The sequence below is a fragment of the Anabrus simplex genome, chromosome 1, assembly GCF_040414725.1.
Source record: "Anabrus simplex isolate iqAnaSimp1 chromosome 1, ASM4041472v1, whole genome shotgun sequence".
Classification (NCBI taxonomy): Eukaryota; Metazoa; Arthropoda; class Insecta; order Orthoptera; family Tettigoniidae; genus Anabrus; species Anabrus simplex.
This window is the reverse complement of record NC_090265.1, coordinates 270,997,192-271,014,294: the sequence shown is the minus strand read 5'-3', so window position 1 is coordinate 271,014,294 and position 17,103 is coordinate 270,997,192.

Below are 17,103 nucleotides of genomic sequence, written 5' to 3'. Positions count from 1 at the left end.
CGACATACGCAATGAAGTTTGGAAAAATAATAATGACTTTCAGCACATGCCTCACAATACGTGAATATCGCGAAAACAGTAATCATCACCATCGAAAAAATCCACACTATAATTCTAGGGTGAGGCCCAAACTACGCCCACCATCTCACTACTCCAAACATCCATATCCGTAAACTATCCAGTGAAGCGAAATTCAGTAAATCTACACAGCCAAACTATCGCTTTAATAACGTCCAATATCTCACCCCACAATGTTTCCGATTTAATGATAAATTATCGTCTCGTAATTATGAAGTTTACTGATTGGAAATTTGTTATTACAGTAAAATAACACCAACCGTGTATTCAGAATGCTCTTCTACCCTTGAGGTCGTATAATGTAATATTCATAATGCTGACTTTACGTAAACCCGTCACTTGGACTTAACTGCCAAGAGCTACAATCTTCACCAGAAATTGTTTTTCACTGGGGATCTTAACGTGAAATCATAATGTGCGTCAGAGAGCACTCATTTCGAACCAACCATCACCCGGTAAGCTGTTCCGGATTATTAGCGGAATATCACTACAGCCTGCCTCAGAAATATCACATTTAATATACAGCCTGTCTCAAAAATTCTTCGCCATCAACAAATATAGCCTGTCTCAAAAATTCCTCGTCGCCTCTCACGGCGGCATTACACATGAAATACAGCCTTCTTCTGCCTTCAACATCTATACAACTCTTATCTCAACATATCAATCCGGCACAATCCATTTCTTCCTGTTTCAAGACTTTTCACCTCAGTCCTCCCGTGACAAACAACTTTTATAAGAATCCTTTTTCATTTATTTTTACTACAACTTTCGGACCTCAGGAATACAACAACACACCGTGATTTCCTATATCACCGACAACACGATGTCACAAAATTTAACTTCCCACGAATAAAAAACATGACTTTATCAGACTTCACTGGATTTCAAAACAAACGTAAATCTTACTGAACATATCTGTTGAATACACTTGTAACATAGAAAACTTCATCCCGCGGTAAATATTATTATTATTATTATTATTATTATTATTATTATTATTATTATTATTATTATTATTATTATTATTATTATTATTATTATTATTATTATTCCGACAAAATTTTCTGAACTCATACGATATTCGAAATTAAGACATTCACCACGACTACATTACCGTTGTCACCTTTCTAACTGTAATAATAATAATGTTATTTGTTTTACGTCCCACTAACTATTCTTTTACGGTTTTCGAAGACGCCGAGGTGCCGGAATTTAGTCCCGCAGGAGTTCTTTTACGTGCCAGTAAATCTACCGACACGAGGTTGACGTATCTGAGCACCTTCAAATACCGTCGGACTGAGCCAGGTTCGAACCTGCCAAGTTGGGGTCAGAAGGCCAGCGCCTTAACCGTCTGAGCCACTCAGCCCGGCTCTTTCTAACTTTACTCAATTTGAACACTATCTCAAATAATATTAACACATTATTTAAACTTCGCATTTTACAGTTTCTCGACGTGAATTTTACAGCCCTGAAGAGTTTCACACGACGACCAGAAATGTAACACATTCGCCTGATCATTATTAAATACTGATTCGACACACGCATTGAAAAAATTAGTGGGACAAACAAATTCTATACTACAACATTATTGAAATATAGTCACAGTCCTGTAATCGTTGTCGTCCTGGAGATTCTGGCCACTGTCACTGTCACTGTTTCCCAGGACTCTGCTTTCGTTCACGCTACTGATGGCCAGGTGTTCCAAACAGATAAGAAAATCAGACCTCACGGCTATCCTCCAGACTTCCCTTTGACAAATATCAAACGCACACAATTGTAATACAGGGAGAAACTCAGCTACGTATTTTAACCAAATATCTAAATATCTAATATCTAAATATCTAAACCTTCAAAGTTTTCATCGGCGGCAGTTCAGGAAAATTTCTATCACCTTCTACTTAATATTCTACTTGAACCATTGACACGAATATGTAACAAGTTACTTTGAGGACAAAATCCCGCACTTTCTTGCAGACGAGTGACGTGGGTTCCACCGTTCAGACCAACAGGCTCGGTTATGCAATTTGCTAACTCCACATCCACTGAACCAATTTTCTTGAAATTTATTCCATAACTTCGGACAGACTTACAATTCATTATGGTGTTAATTTCATATTTTTCCCATAATTGCACCGGGAGAAATGAATTATTTCTGCCCTGGAGTTTCGCGGCTTTTCTTCATGAAAATGACCTCGTCACGTGTCGCCGATCCGCGAGTAGGACGCAAACTTTCCTCCAGGCTTAACTGCATTTATATTTACCCTGGGGATTCTATCTTCACATACGGTTCATAAATAATTTAGATCCTTTAATCCTTGATTTACCATGTCGCCAAAATCTCTCATTATGGAGAATTTTTCGAAATTGGTAGATCCACCGAAGTGTCCCGGCATTTCACGAGCTCGCGGCTCGCTTGTCACAGAGAGCTCTGTTCCTACGAGAGAGCCAGACTCTTGAAATAAAAACATGGCTACCCTCAAAAAATTTGTTAGTAGCTGAAATAAATATTTGGAATTATTTTTCATCGTAGAATTATGGGTTCAGTAAGGCAAAGTAAGTTTGAACCTCCTAGTGATCCTTGAGAAATTAAATTCTAAAGTGAACTTCCGATAACTTGATGAACGGACTTTTAATGTGTAAGAAACGCACTATTCTCCTTTCTTTGGAAGTTTTTCGTTAGATTTTAATTATATGAAATGGTCCAAGACCCTTGAGATTAACCCTTCTCTGTTTCGCAGACAATGATGAATTCTACCATAATTTCCAAGTTCATCACTAGAGTGACACTTACGAAGGGTCATATTTTCTTTAGAAAGTAGCTTTAGGAAACAGATGACTGTCGTTCTTAGAAAAATCCATTCTTTCACAGACAATTATGCAAGACAAATATGTGACATTTTTGTCTCTAGAATCATACAAAATTGATTAGAATGAAAAGAAATTCTAATGATTTAGTTTTTCCAACTCATGCACAATTCAAAAGAACCCCCTCCGAATATGATGTTCACATTGCTGCCTGAAATGTTCCCAGCCAGGGAAAATGGACAGTGGCCTTGAAGGCAAAAGGGGACATATCCCAATGGCAGAGAGGACCGAAGAGCCAACTCAAATCCACTTTAGTGTCTGACTTCCAGCAAGCGGCAAAGTGGTCAGCTTCTGATCACAAGAGGTGCGACTGGGAATTCATGTTCTGGAACTCAACACTTCAGTCCTAAGAACTGGACCTAGATCCAAACTTGTGATAATCAAGTACCATGAGGCGTGTTAGAAATCAAACTTTTACCCCAGGTGGTAACCAATCCACTGCTGTCATGAACAGTACAACCAGACTGTCGGATTCTGGGAAGTCTGCATTGACACGCAAACAGAGGGAGTCGGAGACCTGTGGCCAACTTCCCCCAAACACCAAAAAACCTTTTTTCGGGACACTAAGCATAAATACTCTCATTAGAGCAGGAAAATTGTATGAACTAGAGCAAACCTTGAACGAACAAGAAGTACAGATACTGACACTACAAGAAACAAGACTGACTGACGAAAACACAATGGATTTCGGGAACTACAGACTCCTTAAAAGCAAAACAGACAAACAAATTCTCAAAAACACGCCACTTTCAGAAGTCGCTTTTGCAATGAAGAAAAACATACTCAACTTAATAACAAATGTGAAGCCTGTAAACTATATACTAATGACAATCGCCGTAAAGTGTGCAAATAAAACATACACACTAATTAATGTACACATGCCAATCAATGAGAGTAATAAAACACACCGCGGAAAGGTAGACAAATCCTTGGAAACTCTAGAAGAAATAATATCCAAAATTCCTCCAAACCACGACAGAATCTTACTAGGTGACTTCAAAGCACAATTAGGCAAAGAAAGAAAACTCAGAAAAACAATAGGAAAATTCCCAGCAGATAAATGGACCAACCAAAATGGACAAAGATTAGTCGAACTCTGCAGGATATTCAGCCTTAAAATCATGTCAGCACGCATCAAAACAAATGACATGGAGATCACCGAACACACTAATCGGCGAATTCCAAATTGATCATGTAGCATTCTCATATCCAAATCACAGAGAAATTATGAATGAATGTTCAAGTCAGAAGACAGACTTACCAAAGTAATAGTCGAATTCTATAGAAATAAGAATAAGGCTAAAACATACACAATCGAATGGATTGGCGAAATTAAAACCGATTTGAAAGAATTACACCAGCAAATGTCCAAAGCAGGGTAATCTTCAGATCCAAAATTCATAAATGGCAAGTAGACCAAGAGAAAAGACCAAAGAAGAAGACGACCGGAACAACCTGGTCTGAAGACAGAAAGGAAGCCCATAGTAAAATAATGAAAGAAAAATGGTCCCAGAGGAAGGCATATGCACGCCTCTAAAATAATAATAATAATAATAATAATAATAATAATAATAATAATAATATCGAATCGTTCAGCTGACACCACCTTGGTTTCTTGCACATCAATTTTAACGTTCCTTTCTCACCAACAGACCGCGTTTCTGTGGTTAACTACTGCTGGCGCTTCTAATTGCGAAACAGAAATTCTAAGCTTCTGGATCATTTATGTTGGGAATAACTAGCCACATGGATACGTACAGTAGTGTGATTATCAAATTAGACACGGGTGCATGGCATGTTATGGATGTTATTGTCTTCAAACATCGATCGATCGTGGCCCGGACAGAATTCGAGACCACGGGCAAAATATGATAGCACACTACCCACTTGACCACCAGCACACGCTTCTGTGCCTGAATGGGTGATCTTCGGGTGATTACCATAATAAATCCACCTGTTGCCATTTTTTAATGGATGCAGTATTTTGCACCTTTTTGTGGCATAGGTGATGACAAAATGTAACTTCCACCGAAGACTCAGTCTCACCCATGGCTTTGACAATACAGAAGCTGCTGAAATATGGGTGGTGCTGAGTAATGACATTCCCAGCACGACTAGTGCATCTGAGTGTTATGAAAGGCACTATTCATAGGGCCAGGCGTGTTGCGATAGCACTTTCTGGCCCAGTGGCGTAATCGAGGGCAAACAACGTCACTCCCCTTATTGCCTAGTTTGCCTCATGTTGGCGCTGCCAGTGGTTTTGGTGGTTATTTTATAACCGCCTAACCTCTGGTGGAGCTATTTAAGGATCCAACCAGCCTCTGGGCTGATGACAAAACAAAACAAAACAAAACAAAAAAACCAAACGAAACAAAACAAAACAAAACAAAACAAAACAAAACAAAACAAAACAAAACAAAACAAAACAAAACAAAACAAAACAAAACAAAACAAAACAAAACAAAACAAAACAAAACAAAACAAAACAAAACAAAACAAAACAAAACAAAACAAAACAAAACAAAACAAAACAAAACAAAACAAAACAAAACAAAACAAAACAAAACAAAACAAAACAAAACAAAACAAAACAAAACAAAACAAAACAAAACAAAACAAAACAAAACAAAACAAAACAAAACTAAACTAAACTAAACAACCCAAGAAAACAGTTCCTGTGAAGCTATAATATATTCCAAAATCGTGTGACTATGACTAAATCACTGATGATTATCTGTACGTTAAAAGTGCTTAATTGCTGGTGTCGACAAAAACCGATGTATAACTGTAGCTCAGCTAAATATCGTCCAAATCTTTCAAGAGTCGAAACGGAGAGTCTCGAATTTTAACAGCAGCTGAGAAAAAACTGGCCCCGTGGTGTAAGGGTAGGGTGCCTGCCTCTTACCCGAAGGCCCCGGGTTCGATTCCCGGCCAGGACAGGGATTTTTACCTGGACCTAAGGGCTGGTTCGAGGTCCACTCAGCCTATGTGATTAGAATTAAGGAGCTATCTGACGGTGAGATAGCGGCCCCGGTCTAGAAATCCAAGAATAACTGCCGAGAGGATTCGTCATGCTGACCACACGACACCTCGTAATCTGCAGGCCTTCGGGCTGAGCGGCAGTCCTTTGGTAGGCCAAGGCCCTTCAAGGGCTTTTTCGAGAGAAATCTATAATATTTGTGTTAAAACAATGGCATTAGAAAGTATTGTTACTCAAAAGGATTGTTTGTAATATAGGTACATTTTCTAAAAGAAAAAAATATAGCTATTATTTTAAATGTCCCACAGGTACAAACGAGAACATGAGGAATAATTGTATAAAAGACTAGCATGTGCCCGCGGCTTTGCCCGCGCTTACTAATTCAACTGTTAGATGTTTCTAAACTCTTTATTTAAAAGCAAATTAAAGCATTATATTTATTAACTCGCATCTTTTTGACTTAAATTTCATGAAATGCATCATTTTATTTTGATTATATTGTTACTTTCAATGCTTAAGATACCGGGTTGATGGATGGTACAGATAAAATTAAAGCCATGTAAAAGACCATGTTATATAATACAAAATATAGGCCTAATGTTTCCTTAGAGCTTCGGAATAAACTATATTAATGTCCTTCTATTTGGAGGTAAGATGTATACTGTATTGTGTTTGCCTTTCGAACTCTTGAACAATCCACGTACAGTTGACAATGGCAAAAGCACCGTTTTCGAAGATGGAGTCCTACAACTTTAAGCGATTGTCTTATGTAAAAAATTTCAGATATTTTTGTGTCGTAGATTGGACTGGGCTTCGCATACGTACACACAAACACTTCCGAATATTACGGGCTGATGGCTCCTCGTGTCGCGCGCCGAAAATGGCTTCCTACTCAATGGGCTTACAGTCCGAGGAATACTACTTCGCCCGCGGCATTCTCAGTCATGGTGGTGGCTTCAATAATATTCGCCATCAGTTTCAGAGCCGTGTTCATTGCAGAGGGAAAAATTCATATTCCTGAGAAGGACAATCGGTGCCACAATCGTCCACCCCAAGATGTTCGAGAGTACTCCAGGTGACTCCAAATTGTTAAAAATCTGTGTCGTGTAGTTGACAGCCTCATCTGTATGACATGTCGTGTCGATAGACTTTTCAATTTATAGGAAACCGGATAATTCTTGTGAGTGTTGCTTGTTAATGACGTTGACGGCTTCATGTCTTGGTGCAAGAATTGCTCTCAGACACAGCCATGCGTCTTAGGTGAAAGCCTGTGCCCATCTGTGACAAATATTTTAGATCTTTGTTTTCCGTGGATTTGGCTGGGCATCGCACACATGAACACAGACAGGCACACAGACATCATGGATTAAAGGAAAATGGCAACCTATTCCACGGACTTACAATGGCGTCCTGACTGATATATATATTATTCCTTGTTTATTATTATCGTATATCTTATGTCATATATGTTTCCTCTAAATGTATAAGTGTCGAATCATTGTCCCCTTTCTCTACGGGGTTTGGGTATGAAGTGAGATGAATCTTCGTAGCGAATTTTTACGACCGGATGACTTTCATGACGTCAACCTAATCAAATGAGGTAATGAGATGAAATGAATGACATTATAACTTATATGATAGTAAGAATGAAGAGGATGAAACCCGTCGCCGACACATAACCCACTCCTCTCGATCCAACGGAGGAATCACCATCAACACCGTCATATGCCCTCACACCATATAACACCAAATACGGTTTCCTACGCCCTGGACGTAAAATGGCTCCTTGAATATTGTGTTCTATACCTATCTTATGTACGTTGCCTAGCGACAGCGACTCTATTCATTTAATTTTGGTGACAGCACGTTGAATTGTCATATCCCAATGCACGTTTTGCGATGGTTTTTCGTTCATAACTCACCAACGAAAGCGAAAATGAAAATTCCGGCTTTGAGGTGCATTCGGACCCTTTTCTATCTACCTATGTTCAAAATTTCAGATCTCTGCGTGCTGTAGATTTTGCTGGACATAGCGCACAGACATACAGACAGACAGACAGACAGACAGACAGACAGACAGACAGACAGACAGACAGACAGACAGAAAGACAGACAGACAGACAGACAGACAGACAGACACTTCCTTTTATAATTATAGATTATCAAGATGCTACACACATTATTGTCGTATTAAGTGCCACTATTTATATAAAGAAGTATGCACATTGAATTAAACAAAAAAGAAAAATTATATAAGCATAGTTCTCTTTTTGAGGAAATTCGCACTGTATGAGTAAGTTATGTTTTTGTGTATACGCAGGAGTTAGGAGCCTACTGATGGAGTATTTTGAGAGATAAGGCAGATAAAATTGCAGGAGGATTACTCTATACTCTCGGTGTGCCAGTCAGAACCGATTAGCTGCCATCCTCGGAGGCCTTTTTGGTTCGATTACCGATACTCGCAGAGGTTTAAGAATGACAGGAAGACTGGTATGTTGTTATGGTAGTACATATATCTCACTTCCATTGAGGGTGTGCCCATAAAAGATCTACACAACCTCGGGACGAGGACACGAATTTACTTTCTTTTTATTAGTGCGGATTCAGGAAAGGAATGAGAACTTCAGACATTTTTTTTCAATAAAGGAATAACGGGTAAATAAAGAGAAAAGGTGGTAAAATTATTAAACTGATTTCAGCTATAGAGTTAAGCTTTCGATTCTGTCAGCAGACGGGTGGTCGTTGCGAAACTGGCTAGAATAGAGATGTCAAATAATAAGCTATGATTAATGCCATAGAAGAACTGTATGCAGAGTTTAAATGCAGAATTAAAGTAAATTAAGACTTAATGCTAAGAGAGATTCGTAGATATACTGGACTAAAGCACGAATGCAAACTCTCACCAATACTCTTCATACATCTTATTGACGATATCTTGGATAATGAAGAGGGGGGAATGTGACAATTCAATGTCTTAACAATAAATAAAGTCCTAGCCGGTTTATTTGCAGATGACATCCTTCTGGTCTATCTAACATCAGGTGGTATGCATAGCAGCATCACGAATGTTGCTGAATATTGCATAAAATGGAATTTTAAAATTAGCATTAAGGAACCGTTTTTTGTTTTGCTAGTGGCTTTACGTTGCACCGACACAGGTAGGTCTTATGGCGACGATGGGATAGGAAAGTGTTAGGAGTTGGAAGGAAGCGGCCGTGGCCTTAATTAAGGTACAGACCCAGCATTTGCCTGGTGTGAAAATGAGAAACCACGGAAAACCATCTTCCAATAAGGAAACGAAGGTAATGGTATGTAAGAGGGGAAATACATTGAGATTCTGAAGGTGACCGGGATTAGATACTGAGAAAGAAGTTTAATCTGCAATCTGTAAAAAAAATCAGTCTGTGAGTATAGAATGGAGGGCTGTGGGAAAAGAAGCGGCATTCCACTAAGGAGTGAGGCAAGGTTGCAGTTTGTTTCCTTTCCTTTTCTTTGTTTATGTAGAACAGGCGATAGAGTAAATTAAAGAGTAATTTGGAAAGATAATCATAATCCAAGAAGAGGAAATTAAAAAGCTTACATTTTCCGATGATACTGTTAGTTTATGTGAGTCTGCAGAAGATATGGAGAAATGCTGAATGATATGGAAACAGTCTCCGATAAGAATTACAAGATGAAAATAAATCCAGAACAAAAATAATTGAGTGCAGGCGAATGAAGTCAGATGTTTCACGAAATATTAGATTAGAAAATTGAGTCTTAAAGGAAGTAGATGAATATTGTTACTTCGATAGTAAAATAACAAACGAATGCAGAAGAAAGATATAAAATCTAGACTAGCATAAGTAAAGGAAGGTTTACCTTAAGGAAGGAAATCTGCTCATTTGGAAGACTTCCGTCTAGAGCGTGGCATTGTACGAAAGTGAAATATGGACAATATTTAGCCCAGAAAGGAAGATAATAGCAGCTTCTGAAACATAGCGTTGCAGAGGAATGCTAAAGGTTAGATGGAAGGCCGAAGGACGAATGAAGAGACACTGAACCGAATTGGTGAGAGGGGAACGATTTAGCTGAATTTGACCAGAAGAAGAGGTAGAATGATAGAACACATCTTAAGACACCCAGGACTTGTTCAGTTGGTTTTTGAGGGAAATGTAGGCGGAATTACTGTAGGGGTAGACCAAGGCATGAGTTAATATATGATGTGGTACTTACGTAAAAATGAAAAGGTTAGCAGAGCACAGGGTGGCATGGACATGTGCATCAAGCCTGCCTATTGACAACATCTCTTTGATCCACGTTGTACCAGTCGTAGTCTTAGGTTTCTCTTCTTTAGTCAACTTCCATTGGTCAGTTTAATTTGGATCCCTGGTATGATTTTTGTCGATCCATTTCATAATGTGCGTTTCGGTTTTTCTCTTGAATTCTTCTTCTTCTTCTCATTATTTTGTTGGTTGGTGTCCTATAGCTAACGAAATCGAGCTTTTGGAACGACGAATGTTGCAGCGCTTTATGAAGTCTGCAGTACATCACACATTGGATGCCCCAGCTGCCCTGTATTAAAAGCGGCGCATATTTTGAAACACACGAGATGATGGGTTAGTGGAAACAAAAAGAAAAAAGAGAAAAATAATCACAAAAACCGATAGCCAAGCATTCAAGTCCTATTAATCATTCATAATATCAGCCATAACTCGAAGCCTTGTTGGATCGCCTGTATTTAGCCCCGAATGATGTCTGCAATTGAATGTCTTATCGATGATAATTAATGGTTATTAACCGTTTGAGAAACGTGTCATGGGAAGGCGGCGCGGCCTCGGGGATGGCCATGCCACAGAACGTGTTCTCATGTGTAAATGGTTAGCAATTTGAAACCTCCAGTTCCCCGCCCAACGCCCCCGGGGGCTCACCGAGGAAGCATTTATTGTTTTCTTAGCGAGTCCCTATAAAGACTACTTTTATCACAGTGTAACGTGTTTTTATGAGATCCGATCTCCTCTCTCCTCTTCCTTTTTCTATCACAGTGAGTCCAAATTAGCATCGCAACATCTTTACTAGATTAATTTTTGAAGAGAAGAACTCGACATCGTTAAAGGGATTTAATGACATGCAGTTTAGTGGAACTGCCTCTGAAGGGGGACACGCGTGGCTACCATCTAATGTGGCATGTTGAGCATAGCTTATTTAATTTATAGAAATGCTATAAAAATATACTTTTTGCTGCAAGTAAAATGTTTGTGACATCGCGGTCAACATTCCCATCTTCTTGTGTTTTTATGACCGTATGGCCTCAGCTACGGTGATTCAAATTAGGCTGTCTGCTTGTCAGTTCGACATTTCGTTTTACAGAGAAACATACCTCAGCTAGGCTATCTATGGTTCAGATTTAATTTTCCTACGTAAACACTATATGCCAGCCCGGTTATCTAGGGCTAGTGAGACTGTTTCTTACCAGTAGGCCCAGATTTCGATTCCCGGTCAGGGCAAGGTTTTCTACCTGAAGCTGTGTGCGGGTTCGAGGTCTAAGTTGCTCAGCTTACGCGAAAAACATGAGGAACTATCCCGAGATAGCGGTGTAGAAAACCAAGGATGGCCTCTGATTGTACTCATTACGCTGACCATGCGTCACCTCGTAATCTGCAGGCCTTCGAGTTGAGCAACAGTCGCTTGGTAATCTAGGGCCTTTCAGGGCTGCACCGTTTGTTTAGTTTGTTAAATGCTGAAGTCGTGCGACATGAAGTGCCCAATGGCATTACACTACGACAGGAGCTGTTAGAAACATTAAACGAAATAGGTATTTGAGAATTAAGTTTGGGCCTTCCCCTAAACTACCATTGTATTCAGTGTGAGTACAATTATTTATAGCCTAGATTGTCGTGCCTTATTTTCCGACTTTATATATCGGTATAATGGTATGGCATTATACGGAAATGGACATAGACAATGTCGAGCCCACTAAAGGTGAGATGGATAGATCTAATCACGAATGAAAATATACTGAATCGAATTGTTGAGGAGAGAGATTTTCGGCTTAATTTAACCATAAGAATAGACAGAATGATAGGACACACTCAGGACTTGTTCAGATAGTTTTGAGGGAAGTGTAGACGGTAAGAATGGTAGGGGTAGAGCGAGGCATGAACATGACAAAGAGATTACAGCAGATGTACGATTCATTCATTCATTCATTCATTCATTATTCATTTAACATAAACATTTACAGTATCCATGGAAGGCCGGGGACAGAGGGCAGGCCGCCTACACGTGGTACCCTGACCTTCTGAAATAATTATATAAATCCTAAACAAAAACAATCATATACACTATTCACTGATAAAGTAACAAAGTATAATGTATATATTATTCATTTGCACAACCTTTCATTCCCTATTTCATTCTTCCACACATTCACATATATTTTCTCACTGCATGCGCTTCCTAACGTAACATTTAACTAGAGTTACATTTAATGTTGGCGGGAAAGTCATTCCAAAGCCGCGCTGAACGAGCAAGGAAACCTAGTTTGTGTCACTCAGTTCGCGCAAACGCGGGTGTAAGAGTCCTCTTTACCCCTGTGGACGGAGCTGTAGGATAAGGAAAGTCGAGGGCATGGTGAAAGGTGAATGGCCCCAGTGAGGGTCTTGTGTAAGAAGGTTGTAGGGTAGGGGGATGTAGTAGTTAACGTAATAAGGAAAGTTTAGCTCAGGATAGGGTGGCGTGGAATGCTGCATCAAACCAGCCTACGGACTGATGACCCATTAATGCTGGCGATGACTAACATGTACTGGTACTGCCATACAAAATTTTCACATCACGTAAGTCGACACACGTTTGTCATCGTGCACGATATACATACCATGATTAGTATCGACTGGGACCGCAGAAACTAGTCATTAAATTGAGCGGTTCGTAACGAAATTACATAAAATGTAATATTTTACGGAAGGTTAAAATGAGAGAAAAGATTTCAGCTAATGATTTTAACTGAACATTTATCGTGTGTTTGCATAGCTTGGTGCTGTAGATATGAAATCACATGCAAAATGAACCACCTAATGAGAAATGTTGAACTAATGTTTTGAACATAATAAGTTACTGATCTCCAGTGACATAATTTTCGATGCAGAAATAGGATGGCTAAGTCGTGGTAAAAAGTTAGCAAGATATTTTGCTCTGAGAGAGGATATCCGCAACTTTCTAGAGAAGAAAGGTCACACGTGTGAATTTTTATGAGATCACGATTGGTGACCCAGCCTAGTATTTCTAGTTGAAATGACCAAGCACTTGAATATCTTGAAATTGGTTTTGCAAGGCAAAAAAGAACTTATCAATAATGCTTACAATGCAATTAAATCAATTAAGTTAGGAAGTTCAAAGTGTTTATTATAACTACTAAAAGCTAAATTTAAAAATGCACAGTAGTGAAATAACTTCAGTCAAATGGACCACAGAAACAGCATCGGTGGGCTGTATGTGGTCCCCGATCCGGAGTTTGGGGAGCCCTGGACCGGTCGATAACCTTCCACCGACAGATATAGAATATTTACCCTTGGTTCTACCTTGAACGAATTCGAGTCACTTCAGCCAAATTCTGAACGATCCTTCAAAAATAAAGAAACACCTTTTTTGCTTTTGGAAAATCCAAATACTGGGGGGAGGGTGAAAAGGGGGGATTTTTTAAATTAGGGTATCTATATCTCAAAACTTTAAAAGTTTGCACATATAAAAATTGATATTTAGAATCTCCTTTAAAAATAAAGGAACACGTATTTTTCGTTTTTGGAAAATCCAATTAATGGCGGTTAAACAGGAGTGACATGTTGGGGTGAATATTTTGAAAGACTATATCTACAGAATATCTGAGAAATGTAGAATGTTACAGACGTAAAAACTGGTATTTGGAATCTCCTGTAAATGTAAAGAAACATAGGTGATTTGTTTTGGAAACTCCTCTTAAGGGGAACTAAAAAGGGGGTGAAATTTTAAAATGAGAATTTCTACAGTATATCTAAAAAAACTTAACATGTTACAGAAGTGAAAAGTTGTATTTTTGAAACGTGTATTTTTAGTTTTCGGAAATATCCCTTGGGGGGAGTGGGAGGGGTAAAAGTGACTGAAAATGGTGTTGAATTCCTTTAATTAGGCTACTGTTACCTCAAAAATGAAGATGTTACAGACGTGAAATTTGATATTTTGTATCTGCTTTAAAAGTATAGAAACACGTATTCTCCGGTAATCTAATGGATGGGCGGGGGGGGGGGAGATGAAAGAATTGAAAAATTAATTGACTTAATTGTATGAGAATACTTACATCTAATAAAAACTAAAGTTGTTAGGGCCTACAAACGTGAAAATTCTTATTTGGATCTCCTTTAAAAACAAAGAAAAGCCCGTTTTGGGGGGGGGGATCCTCTTGAGGGGCGGGATTGAAAAGGAGTTGAATTCCTTTTATGAGGACACATAAATAAAAAACTGAAGAAATTACAGTCGTGATAATTGGTATTTAGAAGATCCTTTACTATTAAAGAAACAAATATTTTTGCCGGAAAATTCACTTGGTGGGGGGGGGGGGGGGAGAGGAATGTGAAAGTGAAAAAAAAGTTAATTATTTTAATCTCAAAACTGAAGGTAATAGACGTGAACATTGGTGTTTGGAGTCTCCTTTAAACATAAAGAAACACGCCTTCTTTTTGTTTTTTGGGTGGGTGAGTGGGTGGGTGGGTGGGTGGGGGGTTAATAAACTTAACGGCGGTGGGGTGTAAAAGGAGGTGAGACCAATTGATTTTACTGTTCATATGTATTTATAAGTAGCCTACGTTGCTCAGACGGCAGCGCGCCGGCCTCTCACAGCTGGGTTCCGTGGTTCAAATCCCGGTCTCTCCATGTGACATTCGTGCTGGAGAAAACGGATGCGGGACAGGTTTTTCTCCTGATACTCCGGTTTTCCCTGTCATAATTCATTCCAACAACACTGTCCAAAATAATTTCATTTCATTTGTCATCCATTAATCATTGCCCCAGAGGAGTGCGACAGGTTTTGGCTGCCGGCACAATTCCTATTGTCGCCGCTAGATAGGGGTTTTATTCATTCCATTCCTAACCCTGTCGAATGACTGGAAACAGGCTGTAGATTTTCGATGTACTTATTCTGATCATAAACCGATCATTTTTAATCTTTCCTGGGTTCGTTTTCAAGAGCCATCTTTTCCTTCGGAGAACGTTCTTAGATTACAGTAGATTCCCCTGGCATATAAATTACAATTTAAACACATTTCAAATAAACGATAGGAATGAGATTGAGTGTTCAGTTTTTCACCTCTATAATAAGGTCAATAATGCACTGAAGTATGTCATCCGTATCGCCAGAAATCCCGCACACTTGCCTTCGCGCGACAATGGTGCTGGTCACATTCTCAACAATGACCATGGCAGCAGATGTAATTTACCGCCAAGTAGCGGTCTTGCATCTTGCTGTGGGATCCAGAACATCTATAATAATAATAATAATAATAATAATAATAATAATAATAATAATAATAATAATAATAATAATAATAATAATAATAATAATAATATTAATAATGTTCTGGACCATCGTCGTCAAATGTCCAGACCGCGATGGGAACGGGTCCGGGACGGGTAATGACTAAGAATACAGTCCGGCCGCGGGTTCAGTACCGCCAAGGCACCCAAGACGACACCACGCCGGATCTCCTCAAGGATTTGATCCATATTAAAAATGCTTATAGGAAAAGATGGCAAAGATTTAGGGACCCAACTGACCGGGTGGAATACCTGGACCTGGCCCGGGAAGTATGAAATCGATTGCTGGAAAGAAAGATTGAAAAATGGGAGGAAACTTGCCGTAATCTAATAGAAAACGAGTCAGATCACGAATTTTGGCGGATTCTCTCAGAAAACGAATCAGATCGCGAATTTCGGCCGATTATACACTGACTGACTGACAGAGCAAATGCAACACCAAGAAGGAGTGGTTCGAAAGGGATGAAAATTGGGGACAAAACAGAGACGGAACGGACGAATAATTGATGTTTATTTCAAACCGATATGCAGGTTACACAATGCGCACGGCATCGACTCGGTAGGATGTAGGACCACCGCGAGCGGCGATGCACGCAGAAACACGTCGAGGTACAGAGTCAATAAGAGTGTGGATGGTGTCCTGATGGATGGTTTTCCATTCTCTGTCAACCATTTGCCACAGTTGGTCGTCCGTACGAGGCTGGGGCAGAGTTTGCAAACGGCGTCCAATGAGATCCCACACGTGTTCGATTGGTGAGAAATCCGGAGAGTACGCTGGCCACGGAAGCATCTGTACACCTCGTAGAGCCTGTTGGGAGATGCGAGCAGTGTGTGGGCGGGCATTATCCTGCTGAAACAGAGCATTGGGCAGCCCCTGAAGGCACGGGAGTGCCACCGGCCGCAGCACATGCTGCACGTAGCGGTGGGCATTTAACGTGCCTTGAATACGCACTAGAGGTGACGTGGAATCATACGCAATAGCGCCCCAAACCATGATGCCGCGTTGTCTAGCGGTAGGGCGCTCCACAGTTACTGCCGGATTTGACCTTTCTCCACGCCGACGCCACACTCGTCTGCGGTGACTATCACTGACAGAACAGAAGCGTGACTCATCGGAGAACACGACGTTCCGCCATTCCCTCATCCAAGTCGCTCTAGCCCGGCACCATGCCAGGCGTGCACGTCTATGCTGTGGAGTCAATGGTAGTCTTCTGAGCGGACGCCGGGAGTGCAGGCCTCCTTCAACCAATCGACGGGAAATTGTTCTGGTCGATATTGGAACAGCCAGGGTGTCTTGCACATGCTGAAGAATGGCGGTTGACGTGGCGTGCGGGGCTGTCACCGCTTGGCGGCGGATGCGCCGATCCTCGCGTGCTGACGTCACTCGGGCTGCGCCTGGACCCCTCGCACGTGCCACATGTCCCTGCGCCAAAAATCTTCGCCACAGGTGCTGCACCGTGGACACATCCCTATGGGTATCGGCTGCGATTTGACGAAGCGACTAACCTGCCCTTCTCAGCCCGATCACCATACCCCTCGTAAAGTCGTCTGTCTGCTGGAAATGCCTCCGTTGACGGCGGCCTGGCATTCTTAGCTATACACGTGTCCTGTGGCACACGACAACACGTTCTACAATG